The following is a 7,133-nucleotide window of genomic DNA, read 5'->3' as shown; positions in this document are numbered from 1 at the left end:
ATTGCTTCATTTGCATTCTCATTTTCATGACTTCCAATTCATATTCTCTTACTCTCTGATTTTCTTGTAACTCTTCTGGGGTGAGGCCCCTACCGGAGTGGTTGCTGCCAGCTCCTGAGCCTACTCTGCCCACTGGCAGATCTTTGATTTGAAAACCATTTTCTACATCCACATCATCTTCTCCCTCTTGTGCCTCCCAATGGGCCATCAAGATTTTCTGCAGCTCCTCCTTTCTGTAGGCGCTTTTTATGGGGCACTCAAACTCAAGGCAGAATTTCCTAAGTTGCTCAACTTTGTATGAATACAAATCTCCAATGGCAAACTCCATCTCTACTTCTGCCTCTTTACTGGGTGCCTTCCCATGCACAGACATGATGTGTTGAAGAGTTACTCAAAAATAGAAAAATCAAAACCAAAAACCAGTAGTATGCGGTGGCGTAGTGGTCTGCACTCACTAGTGATGTACACCAATTACTGTGGGTCAAGTACAAATACAAGTTCAAATCCCACCGCTGCCACCAATGTTAGATCTGGGGGTCTCTAGTTGGCAGAGGTAGGTACCACTGTCCAAATAGGGACCCTTGCTTCTAGTCAGGACAAGGAGATAACTCTCTGAGATAACCCCTGCTCGCCCTCTAGGTAGCTTGGCCTGAGCAGTCTAGGCTAATCAGAGGCAATGCGTAAAGTATTTGTACCAACACTCACAGTAATACAGTGAAAACACCACAAACTGATTCCACAACAGTTTAGAAAAATAAAGGTATTTATTCTAAAACTACACAAGACCAAAACGATAAAAATCCAACATACACGGTTCAAGAATATGGTTTCAAAGAGTTCTTAAGGTTGCGTTAAAGTTCTTCAAGTTGCGGTAAAAATAAATCACAGTTGCGTGAAAAGTTCACAGTTGCGTCACGTTTACTCACAGTACCTTTAGTTGCAACAAAGTTCCAAAAGCAGAAGCTGGTGCGGTGGAAAACAAGCGATGCGTTGCTCCTGAGACCCTGGGGAGGCGATGCGACAGCCCCGCTGCAGCAGCGGGCGTGTTGCGACGAATCCGGTCTTTATGGGGAGGAAGGCCACTTGTATGGATTCCGGTGCGTAGGTTCCGTAGGAAGTCTGTTCTCGCAAAGGCACGATGCGACGATCTCGTAGGTGCTGCGACAATCTCCGGGGCGACGATGCGCGGTCCAGCGGTGATCCTTTCTCTCGCAGCTCCTCGATGCGATGATTCTGCGACGACACTCGCAGCGACGTGATGCGGTCCGCAAGCAAGAGGTGCGGCGTTCTCACCCAGCGACGACAGGCTCTGCGACGATACTCGCAGCGATGTTCGATTCTCCCGCACCGGTCTGGTGCGTCCCGCAAACGGAGGATGCGACGTCTCTGGCAGCGGCGTCAGGCGCTGCGACGATCTCGACCTCCGTAGCGGCGGGAAACTTCTCGCACTGTCGGGGATGCGCTCCGCAAGCGAGCGATGCGACACTTTTCAATTTCAAAAGTCTCTCAAGCTTTAGTCTCAAGCTTCCCAGCACAGGTCCAACCTCCAGAGGCCCCACAACTGGATCAAGCACTCTAGGAGGGACAGAACTCACTCAGCAGAGTTCAGGGAAGCTGGGGGTGAAGTCCTTTTGTTCCTGGGACTTCAAAACAGGGAGCCAGCTCTTCTCAGGCCCTTGGAGATTCCTTTCAAGACAGGGGACACAGCTCACAGCAAAGTCCTTCCCCTCTCCTTGGCAGCAAAGCAACAGCAGGTCAGTCCAGCAGAGCAACAGCAAGACAATCTTCCTTCTTCAGAGTCAGCTTTCTCCTTGGCAGAGGTTCCTTCTTGATTTCCAGGATGATCTAATTTTCTGTTGTCAGGGGTCCTGTACTTATACCCCTAAAGTCTTTGTTCTCTTGGTGCATGTGGGCCCTGTGCCCGGTCTGAACCAGTTCTGGGTGGATCCTGAGCACTTTGTTTTGGTGGCTGCATCTTTCCTTTCAGAGTGAGGGGCAGGGTCCTCAGCCGCCCAGCAGGGGGGTGGAGCCAGCATTGTGGAAGGCAGGCACAGCCCTATTCAGCCCAGGTGCTAACTCCTCCCACCACTCAAGTCATTCAGCCTAGTGCTGACTCATCCATCCTGCCGGGGAGTTCCCCAGCCCCTGTCACTCACAAACCAGACAGTCAATACACAAACAGGCCCAGGCACACAGAAGGTTCAGACAAGAGAACAGCAACTTTCTAAAAGTGCTGTTCTCAAACACAGGATTTAAAAACAACCTTTCCTAAAAGATGTGTTATTAAATTCTGAGTTCAGGGATACTAGATACTTATGTCCTATCTTGTTCCTATGGGAAGAAAGGCTGTTAACCACTGTAGCCAGCATCCCCCATGTTAATCTATGGAGCAAGATAGCCTTACAATAGTGAAAAACGAAAATGGCTGTAATTCACTACCAGAACATGTTACCTGCACCAGTACATGCTCTACCTTTTACATACACTGCACCCTGCCCAGGGGGGTACCTTGGGCCTTCCATAGGGGTGACTGATGTGCACAAAAAGGGAAGGGTTAGGCCTGGTCAGTGGGGACACTGACCAGGAGGACATGGCAGTTCTAAACTGCCCATAGGCACTGCAGTGGCAGGCCTGAGACACCATTTTAGAGCTACTCATGTAGGTGGCACAATCAGTGCTGCAGGCCCACTAGTAGCATTTGTCATCACCAGCCCTGGCACACCCAGTGCACTTTACTAGGGACTTCATGGTGATACAAATATGCCAAACATGTATATTCAATCAGAATAACAATTTACACAGGGAGCACTTACACTCTGGCACTGGTCAGCAGTGGCAGAGTGTCCAAAGCATCTAAACCAGCAAAAACGAAATCCAGCACAGCATCAAAAATACAGGAGGTAGAGGCAAAAAGATAGGGGAAACCACGCCAAAGATGCCAGGTCTAACACTCGTCATCATAAGTTTGTAGTAACTGTTACCCGTGATGAGAATAACCCCGGACTATTCTTGAATCCTTGAGGAAGACGACAGAAGTGACACTGTGTCCCCATTAATAAGAAAGCGGTCAAACACCTGCTTTCAGGTGCAATGTTTTGACAAAAGAAACCGTTAGAAATATCGAATGTGGTTTTATATTTTTTACGCACAATGTTATTCATTAATTCCTGTACTGTGTGCATTTCGCACTGCAAATGTTTTGCAACAAGAGTTTAGATGTCTGTAATCCAAAACTAGACCATATGTATTGTCTGGTTTGGAAACAGGAAACAAAGGATTGTTCATTGATGAGGTGCATGTTTCAATCACACCTTGGTATTCAGGTTGATCTAAAATCTCCCTGACCTGTTTTTTAGCTTCTTGCTTTACTGGGTACTGCCTTTGTGCAGTTGGTTGATTTTTTAACTGGATTTTATGGTGAGGTGAATCCTCATCCCATCCTACATGATTTTTGTATAATGCTGGGGCTTGGGCAACTGCCCATTTCCTGGCATAAGTATATTTTAAATGTACTGGAATATGGTTGGAGAAGGCTGGCATAATGATGTCTTCGCCATGTGGGCACTCTGACAAATTCTGGTGGCTAGTCTTGTTCTGCTAGAAGTATATCATAACCTTTAGAAAATCGCTCCCAAAAGAGTGCTTTCACTCTTCTTGGTATGTCTCCCTCGATCTGGAGTGTTTTAGTTCATATAACCTATGTGGAGAACTAACCCTGGTATCTGCAGTTTCAACGTCAATGTCTTCATTCAAGTCTACTGTCCCCAGAAGTCCCTTCAGGTTCTGGCGAGCTATTGTTACTTCTGCTGCGCTGTCCAGCATTGTCTGAGCCCATTCTCCATTCTTGAGCTGTGTCCTCAAGATCCTCGGCATGTCTGATTTTTAGACCTGCTACTTACATTTTGGAGAACTGAGGTTTTGTTTTGGTTTTCTGAACGCGTTGATCGTCTTTGGACTTCACGCGTTATTCCTTGTTCTCTGACCGTCCTCTTCTTTCGGATGTCTGACTATATCTGCAAGGTACAAGAGGAACGTGTATTAGTATCTTGATACCTGTCAGGTTTTCTCAAATTATCCCTGTTCCTGAGGTTATACCTCCTTTCAGAGGGCTCCTTTTGAGGAGACCTACCTCAGGAATGAGAACGGTTCTCTTTGGAAGGCTGTTTGCTATTTTACCACTTCTTTTTAGAAGATGTAGGAGTGTTTTTAGTAATGACCTTTTCAGGACTGTCAGACAGTTGTGGTTTCACTGGCTTTCCACCCAAACTGACTCTGCCTAATTCTTCATAGGATTTTTCAATTATTCTGGCTAGTTTTTGTGGTTGTTCTGTTACATAAAATTCCCTTAATTTCCGGAGGATTGCCACTGATGCTGCTTCTCCTTTAATATTAGATAATAATATTGATGAGACCTGTTTATAAAATTTCAGTAATTTCATACCTAAATTCAGAGCAGGCTCTGCCCCATATTTGTTTGAATCTGTTTCAGGACGTCGGGTATTACCGCCATAGACGGAACACCATGTGTTTTAGTGTAGACTGCAGCGAAGACTGTACCCTAAGTGGTGCAGTCTTCCAGATGTGGTGTAATCCCCATTGGTAAACAGATTGTTAAAATACTGTGTTGCTCATGAGGGCTACTATTAGGAAATACTGTAAGTAATTTTTTGAGCTATCCAGAACAGAATTTGTTCACATTTAGCAGGTAATTTATCCATGACTGTGTGTAAAGAGTGTGGTGTAATTTTTAGTGTATTCCCCTGGTGAGAGGTTTGTTGTGGAATAACTATTGGAGGTTGGACTGTGAGAGTCTGCATGACATATTGAACCAATTGCCTAAAAATCTTGATTAACTCTTTGAGCTGAGTGCGTAATTCTATGTCTGGCATGTCATCAATGTCAGGGTGTGGTGTATAGCCGGCTAAAACCGGCCATGTTGCTCCTGGTTTACCTAGTGGACCGAGCCTGGTAACGTGATTTAAATGTTTTAGGGCGCCTTCAAACCAGAGCTCATGCTCCTGGTATGTGAGTGGAATTTCAATATCCTCGAAAGGATTATATTCCTCTGGTGGATCATCATCTTTGTAGAAGTGAAACAAATGTGTTACTGGATTAGATTCTGGGAATACTATCCATGAGTAGAATACCTCTGTCTGGTGATATTCATGTGCCTCTATCACAAAAACTGCTCTACCACCTCTTGATGTTAGGCCATGTTTTATAAGTTTTAGAGTGATGGCTCTCCTTAAATTTGGAGGAATGATTATAGCATTCTCATCGGTTTCAGCAAAACCTGTTAAGTTAAAAGCTGGTACGGCGTTGTCACCTGTAGCTCCACCGGTTTCGGTGTTATTGTTATTAGACATTGTTTAATGAAAAATGCAGAGCAAGTTTCAAGGGAACAAAGATAAGGTGCATAAAATAATCCTACCTCAGTGTACCTAACCTAAGTGTAGTACGAGGGAAGAAGTAGGTGCTGTTTAGCTATAGTTTAGTTGTGCCAAGAGTTGCCAAAAGTTTCTCTAGGTTCTAATCCGCTCCATACCTTAGAATGAGAGAGGTTGGTATCTCTTTCCCGGGACTTGATCTCTAACACACCGCAAGGGGAGTCAGAAACACTGGAGCTGGATTCTCGGTGAGGAGGATGACAGCGTCTAGTCAGTGTGTCGGTTAGGGAGTTGACTTCCTTCGGGACTTGCTGTGGCGAGCCGCGTCGTGCAAGTAGGTAGCCGAACCGCACCGTGCCATAGCAAGTGAAGGTATATATATACACCTCGAAGGTGTTTAGGAATGCCAGTATTGACGTACAAGTCGGGCATAAAAACGTCATGAATGAACCCCTAAGGAATAGATGTTCATGCATAATAAATAAGTTCGTGGGGAAATCAGTATCCAGGCAAGGAGAAGTCCTAAAGGCTTAAGAGTCTGGTTTTCCAAGAACTCGTTGTGAGGAAGAGGATCGGATATAGTTGACCATGCCTGTATTTGGTTAGCATGAGCAATGCCTAAATAAGGGCTGGGTTTCTGTGCCTAAATAAGGGCAATGTGAATTGTACCTATATAAGGGCATGAAACGGGAAATCTATATACGGTATCTAAATCGACACAAAACACTGGATTCTCTTTGAGCAGGATGACAGCGTCTGGTCAGTGCGTCAGGCGGGGACTCAAATTCCTTCCGAACTTGCGTTGGCGAGCCGTATCGACCTGTGTAGCCGAGCCACTGTATAACACACAAGATGATGGACAGAATGTTGCACATTGGCAAAACATTGGCCCCCAGTCACAGATCTGGGTTTAATCCATCGTTATTTTGCTCACCACACCACCCCAGTTCAGACATGGCCATATGCAAATCAGTCTTGACCCTGAGCCTCATGGGAACAGTCCAGCCTGAACTGCCAAGCCATGTCTTCCCTGGACCGGAATCAAGCATCCTAGGACCGGTTTCTGGCTATCAGCCGTCATCAGCCAGGATAGCTTGACTCCAGTGGCGTAGTGAGCACAGGACCCACGTCTGGGCATACCCTTCCCACATAGGACGAACAGCAAAACACACAAGATGATGGACGGAATGTTGCACATTGGCAAAACATTGACCCCCAGTCACAGATCTGGGTTTAATCCATCGTTATTTTGCTCACCACACCACCCCAGTTCACACATGGCCATATGCAAATCAGTCTTGACCCTGTGCCTCATGGAAACAGTCCAGCCCGAACTGGTTTGCCAGGGTAAGTGAAGGTATATTTATACATGGAAGGTGCTGAGGAATGCTAGCATTGACAAAGTCGGGACGTCATGAATGAACCTCTAAGGAATAGTTGTTCATGCATAATAAATGAGTTCTTGGAGAAATCAATAATCCAAGCAGGGGAAGTCCCAATGACCTAAGAGTCTGGTTTCTGGAGAACTCGTGACATGGGATGGACCGATGTAGATGACCATGCCTGTATTTGGATAGCATGGCTAATGCCTAAATAAGGACTGGGATTCTATGCCAAAATAAGGGCACTGTGAGTTGTGCCTATATAAGGGCATGATTCGGGAAACCTATGTACAGGTAACTAAATTGAAACACAACATGTTGTATGTAAGTGACATGTGGCAAGCAAATTTAACTGTAGTTATCC

This window comes from Lissotriton helveticus, chromosome 4_1 (assembly GCF_964261635.1).
Source record: "Lissotriton helveticus chromosome 4_1, aLisHel1.1, whole genome shotgun sequence".
Lineage (NCBI taxonomy): Eukaryota > Metazoa > Chordata > Amphibia > Caudata > Salamandridae > Lissotriton > Lissotriton helveticus.
Note: the sequence above shows the minus strand (reverse complement) of the source record.